Consider the following 18,935-nt stretch of genomic DNA (forward strand, 5'->3'; position numbering starts at 1 on the left):
TCAAGTCTTAGTTTGTATTATTTGGGTATATATTCAAAGTGGAATTGCTAAATCATATGCTAATTCTATTTTTAACTTTTTGAGGAACTTCCCTACTGTTTTTCACAATGGCTGCAATATTTAAGTTTAGAACCAGCAAAATATAGAAACACAATTTCTCCACATCTTAACCAATACTCATTATTTTCTGAGTATTTTTGGTGTTTGTTTTTCAAAAATTAATTTTATTAGTACATGTTTGATATTCATAATGATCATGTTCATTGCAGGGAATTTGTACCTGTACATAATGTATCTTGATTCTTCTTTTTTCCTCCCATTCCCCTCCCTTGCTTTCATTCCTTCTTACCTTCCTTATTTACAAAAGCTTTGTTTACATTTTTTCCCTTCCATTCTCTTTTTTTTCTTTTCCCTTCCTTTTTTCCCTCCCCTCTCTTTGTTCCTCTTCCCATTTGAACATTTTCTTCCTACTTTCCAATGACTAGCCTCCATTTCAGTTCTTATTTGTGCTTTCAGTTTCTCACACAAGAGAAACAATGTGATATTTCATGTGTGTTCAATTTATTTCACTAAAGTATGGTCTCAAGGTGCATTCATTTACCTAAAAATGTTTCAAGTTTATCCTTCTTTATGGCAGAGTAGTACTCCATTGTATATAATAATCACATTTTTTAAATCCGTTTATCTGATGATGGGCATCTAGGCTGTTTCCAAGATTTAGCTATTACAAACTGCACTGCTATAAACATGAATGTGCATATATTGCTATGGAATGATGCTTATAACTCTTTCAGGAAGATATCAAGAAGAGCAATAGTGGGGTCAAATAGAACTATTAGTTTCATTTTTTTGATTAATCTCCATACTGATTTCCATTTTGATTATACCAATTTACACTCCTAGAAACAGTAGAGAAGGATTCCTTTTCCCTCATAGCCCTGCTAACCTTTGTTATTGATGGATTTCTTGATTATAGCCATTCCTTCTGGAGTAAGATGGAATCTCAGTGCTGTTTTAATTTGCATTTCTCAAATAACTAGTGGTGTTGAACATTTTTTCATATATTTTATTTGCTGTTTGTGCTTCTCCATCTCAGAAAAATCTATTCATTTCATATGCCCATTTTTGGATTGGGTCTTTAAATTTGATGAATCTGTCTTTTTTTGAGTTCTTTATATATTCTGGATATATTATATCACATTCTGTAGGTTGTCTCTTCACTCTGTTGGTGGTTTCCTTTTCCATGTTAAGCTTTTTAATATGGTGAGATTCCAGTCGTTGATTCTTTGGAATATTTTCAGTGTGATTGGGCTTTTGTTCATAAAGTCTTTGCCTACACCAATGTCTCCAAGAGTTTTACATATTTTATCTTGCAACAGATTAAGTGTTTTTGTTTTAATATTTAGATCTTTGATCCATTTTGATTTTCGCTTAGTGAGAGATATGGGTCTAGGTTTAATCTTTGGCATGTGGAAAGCCAGTTTTCCTAGCATCATTTATGAAAGAGGCTTTCTTCCAGTGAAAGTGGTTGGCCCCTTTGTGAAAGAGGAGTGTGTTTGGAGCTCTTTCTGCATATTCTGTTCTATTCCATTGATCCTGGGGTCTGTTTTTTTGCCAGTACCATGCTGTTTTTATCATGATAGCCTAGAAAGTGACAAACTGTGATAAATGTTAATTTGCCACCTTTAACTGTATGAACAAGATTTATAATTATATAACAAAAATCTAAAATAAGCCAGAAAATTTTATACAGTATATATCTCCCCAATAGAGTGATTTTACCCTCAGGGGAAAAAATTTGAAAGGGCTAAGAGGAAAAAAAATAAGAGAAATAAATGAAGAGAATGAGATTAGAAGTGAGGCTGAAGGACAAAGGAAGATTACTCAAGTTTTGGCAAACCAGTGAAGAAGACAGGAGGAGAATAAAGAAGGAAAAGACACAAGTACTGACCTGGTCAGGTCCCTGACCCTGGATGTCTCCTGATGATGTGCCTCACCCTGTCACTGAGAACTCTGAGAAGGAGCCAACTTGTGGCTGTGTTCTGAGTTCTGGAGTCATTTGGCTCCTCCTTAAAATGCCATCTGGCCAAGCTCCCTCTCTAGGGGAGGCTTGAACTGGAGTCACTCACCAGCTGGTATAGTTCACAGCATCCACTACTCCGTTCCACTGGTATGTTTCTCAATGGAGGCCTCTGGTGTCACTCACCTTCACTGTATCTCTGTAGATTCGAGCCTCCTCTCTCATGCCATGAGCTGGGAGCCAGGGAGAAAGTGCAGCTTTCACCTCCTTTTTCTGTATTGAGATTTGTCTCTTCACTTTCCGTGTGGGCTCCAATTCTCCCTTCAGATCCTTCCTGGATCCCACGGATCCATCTCCCTCCTTCTTTTCTTCTCCAAGTTGTTATATTCCAGTGTCTGGATTCTGAATCTTGGAGAGGCTGATTTTCTGCTGTTTATTGCTCTACCATCTTCTCAGAAGTCTTGGTGTTTACTTTTATAATCATAGCCATCTTAATGGTTATGAAGGTGTAGCATATTTTTGAATGATTGTCTTATTGTTGACTGTTTTGATTTGCATTTTTCCAGTGATTAGTGATGCTGGGCATCTTTTCATGTGCTTATTGGGCATTTGTATATGTTTTGTGGAGAAATGTCTCTGCGTTCAAATCTTTGCTCATTTTAAAATGAGTCATTTTTCCTGTTATTTCATTTTAAGAGTTCACTATTTTGGTTATTATCTCCTTTTCAAGTTTGGGATTGCAAGTCTTTTTTCCTCATTCTTTGGATTATATTTTCACTCTGTTAGTAAATTTTGGTGCACAAAAGTTTTAAGTTTTGATGTTTAGTTTATCTGTTTTTTTTTCTTTTGTTGCCTATGTCTTATTATGATGGTGGTTATATGGGTGCTGGTGTGTCCCTAGGGTCCAGATTCTTGTCTGGCATGGACAAAGAATTGGATGACTTACACAGATACAAAAGAACAAATAAGCAGAGTTTATTGAGGTGATATTATGCTCAAAGAGAAGCAGGGTCACACTGGAAAGGGAATTGGCGTGAACAACAAGGGTATGGTTGGAGATGTCTTTCGTTTTTGGTCAACAGTCCAAGTACTTCCCAGAGGGCTTTCTTGGGCATGCTTGATAGCTCAGACTGAGTCTTGTCCTCTGTGTTAACTGTGCATGTCCTTAACCATAATTCATTGTGTTGTAATTGTATCCATAAGATGCAATCCATATGGATGAACAAGGAGTTTGTACATGGCCAAAGGTTACTTCACACACTTTGAGATGTTTCTGCACCTGCTCCTGAGTTGAGAATTTCCTCACAAACTATTTTATGGGCTCCTATTTTGGCTGTCGTTTTTATATGGGAGTTAGAGAAGTGGTTCCCAGGGCAGAACAAGGACCCTAAAATTGATGGGGAGGTTTTCCTTAGCCCATATTTGACAGGAAGGCAAGCTTTGACCTATGCTAACTACTATTCTACTTTTGGTGCTATTATGCAGTGTATCATTGCCAAACTCAATGTCATGAAACTTTTCTCATGTTTTAAGGATTTTAAGGTTTTAACACATATGTTTAAGTTTTCGGTCTATTTTGAGTCAGTTTTTGTAGCTGATATACATTAAGGGTCCAACTTTTTATATGTAGATATTTGAGTAATTCATTAATAGTTTTGTTAGCCATTAAAATGCTTATGTCTGTATAGATATCAAGAGTAATGTAGCCATGGTATAAAAACATTGCTTCATTCTTGATTTATTATTCTAATTATACCTAAAGTACTCACTTTTTCTCATAGAATAATTCAATATTTCTACCCTTTGTAGCATGAAATGTTTCTGAGGAAGAGATATTATTCCTGTGGTGAAAGGTCATTGGTTACTGATAGCTATTTCTTCCTTTTAAAAAATATTTCCCTTTTTGTGGCATTTAGAATTTAAACAATAATATACATGCATTGAAAAATTTGAAACAGTGTGTATAGAGTCAAAATCAATAGCTGCCCCCCCCACCCCATGTTTATCAGCTTTATTCACATTCCTCTGCTTTACATGCTATTGTTTGGATGTGGAATGTCCTTCAAAGGCATATGTTAAAGGCTTTGTCTCCAGTTTGGCCCTGTTGGGGGGGGGTAGAAACTTTTAAAAGTGGGTTTAGTAGGAGGTCTTAGGTCATTGGGGAATGTGAAGTTGAAGGGCTATTAGAAGTCTGTCCCCTCATCTTGTTTTTCTCTCTTTTTTATACCTATTCATGAGGAATATGTCTCCTCCTCCACATCTCCCTTCCATGTTACACTGTGCCATTGCTTGTTAACCCAGGCTTGTTTATACTGTTTCCTCTCTAAGACTGTTGGCTTCTCTTTGTGAGCCATGAGACTATTTTCAGTCTCTTCTGGCTTTCCATGTCCCTGCCAAGGACTCTGAACTAGGCTGTCCCAGTGAAATCTTGGAAAATAATAAGTCCTCTCTCCCTCTCACCCACCATGATTTCTAACCAAACTCTGTCCCTCTGATGCCATCAACAATCCTGAAGTGGAAGAAGTTTGAAAGGCAAATGTTTCCTTTCTTCTTTACTGTTCTGATTAGAGATTCCATTCAAGAGAAGGGGTGGGTGGGTGGGGGAAAGACCAGCAAGAATCAGGTGGCACTTTCCATGGCCAGGTAGTGTATAATTTCTATCTTTCCCCATTGTGCCTAAAATTTCATGAGTTCTAATATGTACTATTTTATTTCATTTCCTTTAATAGAGAGAAGGATTTTTAGAAAGGTAATATTAGATAACCAGTGAAATTGATGTTCAGGAAGGTAAATTGTGCTACTTATTTAATAAGTAAAAAAATGTGAAATGATCTGATTTTAGTTCTCATTTTATTAATTATCTTTGCTTCCTCCAAAAGACAGCATGGTGCCTTGAAGAATTGTATAGACTTGTTCTGTTGCCCCACCCCTGGAGATTCTCTCATAGAAGGTATGGAGTTGGGCTACAGTATCGGTGAAAATCTCCTTTGAGATATGCTGTATATCCTGGGCTGGTAATCACAAGTTTAGAGGGAGAATTTTCTCAGCCAAGGGTCATTATCCTTTTGGTATATCTATGCCTTTCACTCCCAATGCTCAGAACTAGCCCCAAGGAGTCACCCTTAGAGGAAAGCTCTATGCCAGATCCTAATTAAAAAACAAATAAATTGAATGGGAACCCCTACTTGGGGTGTTTACAGAAACTACCTTTTCATCCTGCGCCTCACCTTTCTGAAAACTCACTTGTTCAAACCCTAATTAGTGTAAGACTCCTATTAACTTCACTCTTTTCAGAGCCAGGTTTCTCTCAGTGCTATATTTCTTAGCAGTGAGTTAGATGTTTAGGGGGTACTGAATTCTTATTAATGACCTGAAAGTATCATTAGTGCATTTTCTGATTTGAGTAAACAATGAGTTACCAAATTAACCTATTCTTTGTGTACAGAGATTGTATTTCAGTAATATATCACTAATATTTCAGTAAAATGGGTTACTTTTACCTTGTGTTAAATTCAGTAGAAGAAAAAGAAATGAGTAAAATGTAAGAGATTTCTCAACTTCAGATAAATGTTTAATTAAAATATAACTGTGTAAAATTATGGACTAAAATACTAAAATATTGGAATTACAGGTTGAGCATCCCTAACCTGAAACTTTTTGAGTGTTGAAACAACGATCAAAAAGTTTCAGATTTTTGCGCCTTTTTGGATTTCAGATTTCAGATTAGAGATTCTCAATTTGCAGTACCTATACAAATATCCCAAATCTGAAAAAAGTCAGAAACCTGAAACTTTATTTTTTTAGAAATCTGAAACATTTTTGATCCCAAGCATTTAAGACAAGTAATCCTCAACCTTGAATAACTACTCTCCTGTAATTTCCAAAACATGCTTCATATCCAAATAGACCTACATTTTAACTTACTACCCTTACATTTTAAACAACAGCAACAACAAAAAGGAAGCTCCAAATGTCAATTTGATACATATACTTATGGACCCTTTATTTTGTTTTCTTTTTTGGAGGTGGAATGTATGGGAAATAATTAGGCTTAGATAAGGTCATGTGAGTGGCATTAGTGGATGTATAAGAAGAGTAAGGGACATCTGGATTACCTTGCTCATTCTTTCTCTTCATATGATGCCCTCTGTCACATTATAATGCAGCAAGAAGTCCCTCACCCTCTTGAGTAGGTGCCAGTGCTGAGATCTTCAAATTCCCAGCCTCCAGAAATGTAAGAAATAGATTTATTTTTCACTGTAAATTACCTAGTCATAAGTAATCAAGACCAAGATAGGGGAGAACAGAACAGATCTTGGTTCTCACAGAGGGCTGACACTATTGCTTGTTCCTTCCAATCAGACTGGAAAACTCATAATTCATGGAAAATACAGTAGAATAATCAGGAAAGTTTTGCCTCAGTAGTGGGGAATACTTATCACTAGACTAAATTTACTTCAGATGTACCTAACAAATGAAATAATGCAACTCCTAAAATCAAACTGTTTCTAACTCCCTTAACCTTGTCCTAGAAAACAGCTTATAAATATAAATAAAAACAAAAAAAAATCCAATGCCCAGCAAGGAAAAATTCACAATGTTTGGTGCCTTGAAGTAATTTTGTTTAAATTAGAAATACACTAATCTTGATATCCTAGAGATGTGCTTCCATGAACATTTTTATACTATGAACAAGTTCAATAGTTGATGCCTTCAATGTAAAGTTTTGTGCTGACAAATTGTAATCTATGTTGATAATTTACTTTGCTGCCAAGACAGTAATTCCTATTTGATATCTATTACTATTATTTTTAAATTTGCTTTTCAGTGTTTGATACTTCCCCATTGGATTATATCAAAGTGAAATCAGCTAAGATAGTGGCCAAGTATATCATGTTTCCTAATAAAAGTAGGAGAGCAAAATAGGATTAATTTTCTGAGGATAACAGATGACTCAAAATCAAGTTTCTTACTAGGCAGTGAAGGAACAAACCAGGGTGGTAAGATCTCTGACAGGTTTAAAGGGACTGACTAAGTCAAAATCCAGAGCCATTAGCCTTTGAACCAAATAAGGACCAGATAGTGAAGTGAGCAAAGTCCCATTAGGACTATGGCTGAGGCCAAAGAATGAGAGCCTGTTTAATACCAGAGATTGGTGGCTGAGTCAGAGAGGAATGTAGGAATCATCCATGAAGTGACTGCTCTGGAGGCCCTTAACTGAACCCCATACTTTGAGCCTGGCTGTCTAGTCTCTCTCTGAAACTTGGGCAGTTTTTTATTTGATTGCAAGACCTGTTTCTCTGATCTTTGAGAACCTGACTGATCCTTCACTTTCTGGTATATTTACTTAGACATGTTGCTATTTTCTTCAGATTGGCAGGTTCCAAGTATCTTGACATTCTGCCCCACTCTGTGTAGATATGTGACTTTTCTTCACATTATTTATCAATCTCTTGGCTGCTGGAAAACTATCAGTTTCTTAAAATGTTTCACCCAGACAAGTTATAGACAATCTCCTATTTGAAGATAGTGACAAGATACCATTACCATTATTTAATTGATATTTTATGTTCTTTAGGAGATGAGGTTAAGATTAAATGACCAATCTTTGGAAAATTATAAATCAGTTTGTCCATGAAAGGATGGGATCTTAAAATCACTTGTAATCTAGATAGGAGGTTTTTCATCAGTGGTCTTCGGGCCACTTTACTCCCATTCTCAATGTTGACCACTGTGGATTGGGTAACTAGAACTGGGATGTAGAGTGGATAGTATTCTTAGTCAGTAGAATTAGTATTCTTATGGTCATTGTGATGGTCTTCATAGTAGGAAAGATTCACTAATATTTAATAATGACAACAAGAATTGTAGACAGTATGTAGAGTATGCTTATCACTATTTTCTTTCAAGTCAGCAAGGATTGGGGGAAGTGGTATTCTTCTGGTTTCTAGTGTGAAAGACACAGATACAAGAGAGATTAAGAAGTACAGGTGGGAATGCTCTGCTTTATCTGATGAACCAGTCTGCCTTCTAACTTGGCTGCTGAAAAAATTATCAGTTTTTCTATCTGGATATATACAGGCCCATCAGCAGATGAGGAAGACTTAACCAAGGACAAGATATGGTTTTTGGAGAGAAATACACTGAAACTTTATGTAACCTAGGTATGTTACTTGTAACAAGTATTGCTAGTTTTCCATTTGGCTTCATATTTATTTATTTATATTTTGTGGTGGTGATGAGTAAGAGAGAGTGGAGTAAGTAGATGAAACTGCTCTGATAAGTGGTTATGCTCTGACTGGTTCTCATAAGACTTTGCTTGACAACATGAAACCATGGAAGACAAAGTCAAGAGCATTTTACTTTGCTTCTGTCAGACTCATTTCTATTTCCCCACTTTTGCCTCCTTCCTATATTCTCACATTATTTTCCCCACAATTGCCCCTCTGTCTACAACTTTCTCAAGTTCCTTATTGACACAAGATTCTGAAGAGTCTCTGATGGGTTATTACCCCCTCCCTTTTTCTGTGGATCTTATATTTCATTTAGAAATAGAAGTTATAAACCACATAGTGGTCTTTTTTCAGTTTTCCTGAAATTCGGAGAATCTAGATTTTTTTTGAAAAAAGTAGTTTTTTAAAAGTTTGGAATGGAAAGAGATAATTGAGGGAATATTTTATTTTGTGGTATCGTAAGGCTAGTAAGAAATGAGTCTGTGGTAAAAGATTGGAGCACTCATTTCTGATCCCAGAGAGAATGGTCTTACATTTTATGGAGAACAGAATTAACTTTCTCATTGAGCCTAGTTAAGCTTCTGAATTTTCCTTTATCAATCACTCATGGTGCTTTATCAGTCACTCATGGTACTGAATCACAAAGCATATTCCCACATTTGGAGATGGAATATAATTAATGAGGAACCTAGTAAGACCTGAAAAGGTAAATTTTCAGGACAAAACATAGGCTTGAAGGATGTTCTCTCTAAAGGTCTGTCTTTCCTGCATTATTTGGCCCATCATTGCTTACTTTTCCACTTTTTAGTTAACAAATGACATTTACCAATAACCTGTCCTACACTATCTTCAAACTAAAGTTCAACCTTTTATATTTATCCTCAGTGATCCAAGAGATATTTGGGGTTTTAAACTGATATTTTTTAATACAGTGGATGTGAGTTGGGAAGCAATTCATGGAGGGTAAGTCTGAGTCCATGGTTAATAAAAAACAAGAATAAGTGTGCCTATAATTCCAGCATTCTGGGAGGCTAAGGCAGGAAGATCACAAGTTCAAGCCCAGCCTGGGCAACTTAGCAGCCTAATGAGACCTTGTTGAGCTGGAAATGTAGCTCAGTGTGAATCACTGATTCAATCCCCAAGACTGCCAAAAGAAACAAACAAACACTCCAAATAAACAAAAACAAGACAAGGATGAATGAATAGTTTTGTAGTGTTCTAAGTTGGAACATCACAGTTAGAAAATGATGAGCAGGTTAGTTTATATTAGCTGAGTATCTTACTCTAATAGAAAGGGCCATGTTGCTGATGATTAGAAAAAACAGTTCTTATGTGGCATCTGTTTAGGAAATTCTCTGGTTTAAATGAGCTTCCCTAGTGGTCTCCATTTTGGGTTTATCTTCATTTCTAATTCATCTATCATCATTAAACATGTTTTTAAAGACTAATTTTAGAAGAACTATTTTGCTTATGAGATAAGTGGATTTTGAGGTGAAGGTGATGCTCTTCAAGTTTGAGTTACTGAGCCCCCGAATAACATGAAGAGGAACGTTAGTTAAGAAGCAGAAAGAAGCAATCAAGCCAATCATCTCAAAAACTTTGTAAGAAGTTTACTTGAAGAATCATGTTTCTCTTTGCCCCACAAATTGTATATTTCCTATTGTCTGTAGGTTTTCAGATCTCTCAAGTGTAACAAAAGTAGGAAAATAGAAACAAGGTCTCATTTATCACCTTCTTCCATGTTTATGTGTGCAAATGAGCAGCTAATGAACATGATGCTCATTCTATTGTTCTAATTGATTTAATATTTAATCTCTTTTGATAAAAGGTTTTCAGAGGTCTCTTACTCTTCTAGAATGACTTGGATATTGATTTAGAACCTGTAGTTAAAAGAGTGATTCAGGTCTTGGCAACCTGTGTTAATTCTTTCCTTTGAAAAGATGCCATTTTCTAAACATTCTTTGTTTATTTGCTTTTTGGTAATAAAACAGCATGCCCTCACATTCCTAGGTACATGTCACACTCTCTCCAACAAGTCTTATTTGTTAAGTGAGAAACAAAAGATGGTTTTATTGACTGGTAAGTTCAAATGCTGAAACCAATTCTATGGGCATTCATTCTTGTGTTTTCTTATTCTTCATATGCACAACTCAGATGCAGTTTGGAGTATTTATCTACTACAGTATTTATCCTTGTGTGGGAGGGAATGAATATGAGTGGTGAGGTTTGATTAGTTGTCCCAGTGAAAGAAATAAAGTCCTGAGTATGTACAATCCCTGGGAGCCTTGCACTTCCATGCACACACAGTGGACACCTAAATTGGCTGGTTGAATAATTTCACAGAAATAATTAATCAGGAGGTAGATGGTGAGAATGGAAATGAATATAGTTAACACACAGTTATTAGAGAAACACTTGCTAAAAGTGACTGAGGAGTGCTTCCCTGGCTGTAAAGGCCCATATCTTTTGGTAAGCTGGAAGCTTGGCCAATGGGGTTACAGTCAGAATTTGATGGCTGCCAACATTAATTATATGATGTTATAAGCCCAGATTCTTTAGGTTGGGTGGAGGTGGAGGCCATTGGCACTGTGTATAATGCTTAGGGAGAAACATGTGAGTGAGAAGAAGAAGATTTTTGGGGTATTGCAAGACTGATGCTGGTGAAATAAAATTTTCTTGAGCAGTAAGCAACAGCTTCCAGGATTGTTAGTTCCTTAGCAGCACATCTTCAGTACTCATGACCTGTGGGAGACTTGATCAAAGGTAAAAGTGTGGTAAGAAGACTATGTTTTCTTACTAATTTCGTTTGGTATACATATAAATGGTGTGTGTATGTGTGTTTTTGTGTATAAACCTGAATGTATGTTGTCAAGTTTCAGCCTATTTTAACTTCATGTTTTGTAACATTTACTATGAAGCATTGACTTAATTTTCGCTATTTCTTTCTATTTCCTAAGTCTCAATGCTAAGATGCTTGATCTACTCAAATGAAACAAGATAAATGACTCGGAGTGAGAAATGGATTGTAACATTTAAAGATTAGTTTACCAATTCTGGAATAACTTTTGGTTTGATAATGCAGAAAAAGAAATAACTTTGATTCATAGAGCCCTAACCTAGATTCTTAGTCAATTGTGTATCTGTGATATTGTGCAAGAAACTTAATCTATTGAACTGCAGCTCCCTAAGTTGTAAAATGAGTGAAATAATAGCTTTATCAAGTAGTAAAAATTTTGATATAATGTTAGCAAAGAGCCTGGGGCAGTGCCTGTAACATGGTAGAAAGTCAATAAATGTTGGCTACCTTGAGTTTATCAACTTCTTCTAACCACCTTCCCTAGCACTGGAGTCATACTCTGCCATGTCTTCCCAGCCTACTTATTCCATGTTGTAGCTAACTGAGACAAAGCTAGGACTAGCCCAATCTTAATGATTCAGTAGAATTCAGTTCATTTTATGTTAAGATCTAGCATTGTGGTTGGATAGGCAAAGTAAATGTTGAAGTCATGTGTCTCTTAGTGCTGAATTTTATTTTACTTGATGTCTGTGACATTTTTCCCTTCTGGAATTGTGACTCATGTCTGTAATCTCAGCCCTCCTGAAGAGAGGCTGAGGTAAGAAGATGGCAAGTTTGAGCTCAGCTCGGGCAATTTAGTGACTTAACAATATCTGGTTTTTATTTTAAAATAAAATTTAAAAATAAAAAGGGCTTGGGATGTATTTCAGTGCAAAGGCCCTGGATATAACCTCAGTGCTGATCCTTCCATCTCATCTATCCATCCTTCCTATCCAACCAGTGGTTCATCGATCTGTCTATATATTTATATAAATAAATATATACTATATTTTAATAATATATAAATATTAATTTATATAAATATAAATATTACATTTATACAATATAAACATATATTATATAAAATATTTGATCATAATTTAAGAGGAAATAAAGGGGAAGAACATTTCAAGCAGGACTGATTGAGTAGCAAGGGCATGGACATGTGGGTGAGAGGCTGAGGTAGACAGCTGATTACAGGAGTTCTGGGGAGAAATCTGGACTAAAGATAAACATTTGGGAGTAGTGAAAAAATGGTACATTATTTTAAGCTATGATGATTAGAAGGAAAGAAAAGAGATTTAAAGATTGACTAGAGTATCTTAATTTTAAGAGACTAGGAAGTTAGGAGACCACAGAAAAAGAAAAGCCAGTAAAATGGAAAAATATGGGAAGAGTATTTTTCAGAGGGAGCAGTGATCAGCTCTGAGAAATTTGCTAGTGGCTCAAGTGAGAGGATTAAAGGATTGACCATTGAATTTAACAATTTGAGGGTCTTTGTTGGCACTGCTAAGAAAGCCAGGATCTGTGGGACAGGTGAAGATAGAACAGAATTAGGTGGAGCACGGTGAAGATAGAAGCCATTAAATTGCTGCCAATATCCCTCCTTCCCTGAACCTGAAGGTGTGAGACTCTCCATGTTTCATTTATCTTACTTATCTTTATCTTAAGTTGCCAATGGTATTTGTCTTTATAAGTGATTTTAAATTATTTTGTAATGGGTTGACAAGCAAGCAGGATGGGATGCTTTTGCAGATGGGTATATCTTCAGCCTGTGTTTGGTCTACGGTCTGTCATTACATCCCTCTGTGTCTGGTGACAGAAATGTGACCACAAACCTGGTTCATAGGGAGGTGCTCCCAGGCACAGCTGTGCCCTTCTCCTTAGAATGTGAGACACAGCCCTGGTAGGAGGTTGTCCCTAGGCTATGATTGTGGAGGGGCAGATTAGAGCTTATTCTCATATCCTCCTGATGAAACCCAAGAATAACTACATTTTAGTACCTATCTTGTAACAGGCCCAGAACAGGTCAAACAAAAGCCTTGAAATTAAAATAAATTAGAGGAGGAGGAGGAGGTAATTAGAGTAAGTACAATGAAGAAGAAAGGAGAAAAGAAATCAAGACACATAAAGACACTTTTCAGCTGTGGTCACCCTCCTTTAATCTAAGATGATCCTGGGAAGCATGCAGGACTGACCTACTATGCATTTAAAAAATGATTCTGGAATTTGGCAGGTATTTTTAAAAGGGTCCTTCCTAGGCTGAAGCTGGTAGATAATTCAGCTGGCTTAGACCCACCTGGGAATTTTTGGGACAGGAGCACTTCCCTGCAGTGGTCTGGACACATTTGCAGATAGTATCCTCTTGTTTTTAGCAAGTAGCATGTCTGTTGCTTCTTCCTCCTGCCTCTTGTTTATTAACAAAGGCCTCATCAATTTAGCTAATGAAAACAATAATGGGAACATAGAATATAATTTTTAGATTTTCTTTTAGGGCTCTGTTTTGATGCTAATAGATAACAGATAAGAATAAATTATTGAGGTCCCTTCTTTGCTGGATCTGGAAAGCAGTGCCTTCTGCTCTGCTATCTATGTGTCTTACATTGAGAATCTACCTGCAGTCTCTTTTCATATAACCATTCTAGCCCTATCCTACACCCCCTGACAAAGATCTGTGACTGTGGCTTCATGTGATCTTTTCTGAAGTTGGACTTCTCTTCTTTTAATCTTTTTCCTGCTTGTTAAAGGTGCAAGTAGCACAGGCTACCAACCTAACTTCATCCCTTTGGACCAGCAAATTCTGCCATAGCCATTTCCTGTCCCAAATAGTGGGAGCAGAGTGTCTCATCACCAATAAAATCTTCTCAATATCCTTACCTTTGTCCAGGAGGTGGGCATCAAAGGAACATTAATAAAGTCAGAGTTGCAATGGTGGCACTACCAGGTGAGATCTGGAAGCAACATTTGCAGTGTGAGGATCAGGGTCACCTGAAGGAAGCAACCTAGTCTCCTTTGGGCCAATATAGATGAGTGAGTGAAAATGTCATTAACATCATGAAGGAAGACACCAGCTTGCAGGTCATTTTCAAAATGTTAAAGAAAATATCATTTTCAGGATATTAAAGAAATCCTTTTGAATCCTGAGTAACTTTGGGTGAGTGGTGGTCTGTGGAGGCCGTGACTCCCTTCTAATTTGGGATTTAGTAGAATTTAACTTCCTTTCATCATCTGCTGAGCTCCTCAGTATGCAGTATGCAGTATGGATTGATGGGGGCCTAGGACACATCCATATCTCTGATAAGGAAGGATGTAGTTGGGATTGGTTTTAATTTCTTCTGTGCTGTCTGACTAACCTTGGGGTTGGGGCTATTTGGATCTCAGAGGTAGCATGTCCTTGACTGGCACTCTGGCAGTGCCAAGTCAGCTTCAGTATGTATACATTGTTGTGCCCAGTTTACGAAGTCCCAAAGATCACCAGGAGGCCGTTTCCGATGTAAGCACATGAGGGTCATTTATTCAAGCTTAAGCAGGGACTCTCAATTGTCACCAACACAGCGGATCGAGATTGAGAGCTCCGAGTTCCAAATTAGCAGGGTTTTTATAGAGGTTACAGCAAGCTTCGGTCATTAGCAGCCATATGATTGGTTAACATTTAGCAAGTATGAAGTGTAGAATTTTGATTGGCTAGGCTCATTGGGGGTTGAAGGGGATTACGTATAGGTTTTTACAAGAAAAATGGGGACAAAGGTTAGTGGTCTACTGTCACGTACTGATGGTCAGCAGACATCTTGACTAATGGTCATGACCACCTTGTGTGGATAGTCAGCACGTTAACAGATTGTCCTATAGATAGTGGGCCCGGGACGCTTGTTTCTAGGGCAAACAGATGGCTGAGTAATGAGCTTAGGAATCTTGAGTTACAGATCATGTCTTTTGTCCCAGATTAAGCACATTTAATTATTAATTTGAAAGAACAAAGGAGACTGCTCCATTTTGGACAAAATGGAGTCATTCTGGTCTCACATTAGCAAAATGGAGTCACTTTTGGTCTCACAACATACTCTGAGACTGTTCACATCATGTCATCTTGTGCCAGCTGGAACTGTTGTCCTCCTATTTAGGCTATAGGAAGAGAACAGTGGCAGCTGGAGCTGCTGTGACATGTGGGTCTGGCCCGGTGGCTGATCAAGTTGATAAAAGCTTCCTTGCCTCATTCAACTCTTACCCTCCTTCTGTCCCAAGGCACAGCTATGGGCCTATTTACTATGACTGTGAAGGACATTTCTGACCAACTTAGGAATGTGAAGAGAGGTATTTACTTTTAAATATTTGTTTGTTGTTTGTGATTAACTGGGAGTTCTGTAGAAGCCATACGTTCCTAAGCCTCTACTCAAGCTGTGTTATAGTTCTCTAGGGATGCACTTGCCCAACACTGTCCATTGCCGTGTTCTGATCTATGCTTGAGAAGACAAAAGCAAATAATAGCAGTAATAACCATCACAGATGGAAGTAATAGACTCAGCCTTACTAACAATAACAATCTCCTCTCCACCCCTTCTTGATTCAGTGGGAAGCCTCACTAAGGACTAATTCCTCCCGGCCATATGCTCAAAGGAGTAAGGGAGACACCATTCAGTGGTGTGGGGCTGACTTTAACTCCTGACCTATTTCTCAGGGCTGTTTGCAGATGTATCATTGTTCCCTTAATTCATTGGTTTTGCAGGAGGACATATCTCTTGAACACCTACACTTTTCTCTTATGTATTTTGTTATTTGTTTATTTTTAATGGGTAATGCCTTGGTGTTCCCTCTTCTATCTAAATTCTTAAAGATGCAAATGGGGTAGCCTTGGTCTGCAATTACATTTGTTTTGTTTTGTTTTTTGGTACCAGGGATCAAACTTGGGACCTTGTGCTTGAGAGGCAGGTGGTGGAACCACTGATCTAAATCCCCGGCCCTGGTCTGCACTTACATTTGAGAGACCTCAATCCTACCAGGCATTTGAATCAGACCATAGCTGCTGTTGTGTCCACTCTACTCCATCTAATTGGCACTATCAAAATGAAATCCTTAATTTTTCTTGTTCTTATTAACATATTAATTATACAAATCAATGGGATTTACTTTGATATTTCCACACATGTATACATTGTGTGAGATCATGTCCATCCATCCTTCTCCTACAGCCCCCCCCCACCCCTTTCCTCTACCTCCATACCTCCCAGGTAGGTCCCTTCTCAGTCCCAATAATCCCTCTTCTACTTTCAAGTTGCCTCCTCTCCTCCTCCTTCTCTTCCTCCTCCTCCTTTTTCCTCTACCTCCTCACCTCCTCCTCCTTTTTTCCACCTTATTTTTTCTGTTTGCACATCTGAGGGAAAAAATTTGTACTTGTTTTTCTACATTGACTTATTTTTCCCAGCATGATATCCTCTATTTCTATCCATGCAAATGTCACAATTTCAGCCTTCTTTATGCCTGAATAGTACTCTATATATAATGTTTTCTTTACCCATTCCACTCTTTTGGTACCGGGGATTGAACTCAGGACCTTGCACTTGTGAGGCAGGCACTGGAGCCACTGAGCTAAATCCCCAGCCCCCATTCCACTTTTGATGGGGCTGAATCCATATATTAGTGATCACAAATAGTGTTGTAATAAATATGAGTTTATAGGTGTCTTTTTTTGTGTGCCAACTTCATTTCCTTTAGATACATATCCAGAAGTAGGATAACTGGATCATATGGTGGTTCTGTTTTTTATTTAAACTATTTTTGGCTTTTTGAAGATTCTCCATACTTTTTTTCCATAGTGGCTATAATAATTTACATTTTCACCTATGGTGTTTTTCTCCATATTCGCACCATTATGTGTTAGGTTATTTATTTATTTTTACATTAATCATTCTAACCACAGAGAAAAAGAATCTCACTGTAGTTTTGATTTGCATTTTCATAACAGCTAATGATAGTAAGCATTTTTCATATATTGTCATTTGTATTTCTTCTATTTAGATCACTTGCCCATTTTGAGAAGCTTCTATCTATAATTTACTCATTTTTAATTGGGTTACATGAGGATTTTGGTTGAATTTTCTCAGTTCATTACACATTTAATCCTCTGTCAGATGAATAGCTGGTAAAGATTTCCTTCCCATTTGGCATTTTGTCTCTTCACTCTGTTATCTCCTTTGTTATGCAGAAGCTTTTTAATTTGGTTAAATCTTATTTGTCATTTTCTGCTTTTGTGTCTTGTGATTTTGGAGTCTTTTTTTTTTAGAGTAGGAAAAATTTATTGAGAGAAAGAAAGCTTCTGTCTAAAAGAGAAAAGGGGGGGGGGCCAGAAAGTGAGTTGCCTGCCCACTCCACTTTTCAAAGATGTTTTATACAGCAAAGCCATGTGGTGAGGTGGGTACAAAGTGGGACAAAATTATAAGACCCAATGGAAATTTACAAGGTGGGCATGAGGTGGGGCAAAACCATGACCAACCAATAAGATTACAAGTACAGTCACCCAGGTAATATTGATTAAATGGGGAAGCAAGTCACATAGCAAGCATACAAGGATTTTCAGTAAGGGTGGGGGTCAGGGATATTTCCTGGAGAGACTGGGTTAAGACCTTGACCCCCCACCCAGGTTATTGATACCTATTTAGAATATCAATCACTGCTATTTATCTCCAGGGGAAGCACAAGGGTGTGTAGTTTCTCTTCTTTTACAATTCTGGCCTTCACTGAATGTGTCTTCACTGTCTTCCATGTTGGCTCCTTGACTGTCCTCCATGTTGGCTCCTCCTGGGCTGGCCCTGTCTAACTGCCTACAAGGTATCTAATTAAGTTATCTATCTGCAATATTCTGCCCTCTGAAGTAGTACCCCTAACTGCTGTGAGGGAACAAAGGGCGAAGTGCATTCTGGCTACTTCCAGCTGAAGAGAGTCATAGTTGTCATCAGCAGTTAGAGTTTCTCTACAGAGAATGTATCTAAAGGCCTTCTTCGATGGGCAGAAAGCATTGAAATCTTGGTAGCTGTATAGCTTTGAGTCTGGAGAAGACAAAGCCAAAGAAACAGTTAAGAATACATGGGCCAAATTATAAGGTCAACAGGATTGCTATGAATATAGCCAACAAGGGTTTCCACTGGGAGCAACTGGCAATAGCCTCCCACAAAGAGGTTAAGAAGGTCTGGGCTACTTCAGAATCCAACATAGAAGTAATTTAGCAGTTATGAGTTGCTTACAAGGTGGATCTGGTGGATCCTGGTAAAAGAAGTTTAGCATTTAACATTTGTCATTCGTTCCATTTGTAAGACTGCTTGGAGTTTGGCAGCCTCTAGGCAGGAATAAATAAAACTTTTAAGAAATTAGAGCATGTATAATCTAAGCATGAGCAAACTAGAATGGAAGGGCAAATTGGGAAGAAAGTCACACTTAGAAATTGAAATAGTGATTGTAACTGGCTGGCTCTTATAGATTCTGCCACAGTTTTTTCCTAATGATCCATAATCGTGGTTAGCTACTGGTGTAGCTAGAAACTATCAGAAGGGGTCAGTGACTGGAGCCCCTTTTTATATCTAGCTTTATTTCTATGGCATTATTTTATACCTTTTGGTTATTCTTTTCTGCTGGGTGTTTAAGACCAAGTTAAAGTAAGACCTGTGTCAATCAGTATGAACCTCTTGCTATCTATCAAAGTCAGTTAAGTCTCCTCAGGCATTACTTTGGAACCATGCACAGAGCCTCTCAGCTCCTGTCAGTGTCAGCCATCAGGATGGGTCACAGCTTTGCTTGACCATGTTGCTTTCAGTGAAAGCATGGGAGATTTTTCCCTCTTGGTGATCCTCCTTTGGCG

General features: G+C 37.6%; 1 protein-coding gene across 3 annotated transcripts in view; it reads left to right on the forward strand.

The window, feature by feature from the left end:
• The window catches only part of Tmem45a (transmembrane protein 45A), a 100,721-nt gene that overhangs the window by 4,816 nt on the left and 76,970 nt on the right, over window positions 1-18,935 (forward strand). The window contains exon 2 of one of the 3 annotated variants that reach the window (XM_087214316.1): window positions 4,900-4,970. The exons of the other annotated variants lie outside the window; for them this stretch is intronic. The gene's annotated coding sequence lies outside the window, so the exon portion shown is untranslated. The remainder of the gene's footprint in view (window positions 1-4,899; window positions 4,971-18,935) is intronic. 3 annotated transcript variants of the gene reach the window in all.

The sequence above is a fragment of the Heterocephalus glaber genome, unplaced genomic scaffold (assembly GCF_053883595.1).
Source record: "Heterocephalus glaber isolate CG9 unplaced genomic scaffold, H.glaber_assembly_v1.0 deba00000122, whole genome shotgun sequence".
Classification (NCBI taxonomy): domain Eukaryota; kingdom Metazoa; phylum Chordata; class Mammalia; order Rodentia; family Bathyergidae; genus Heterocephalus; species Heterocephalus glaber.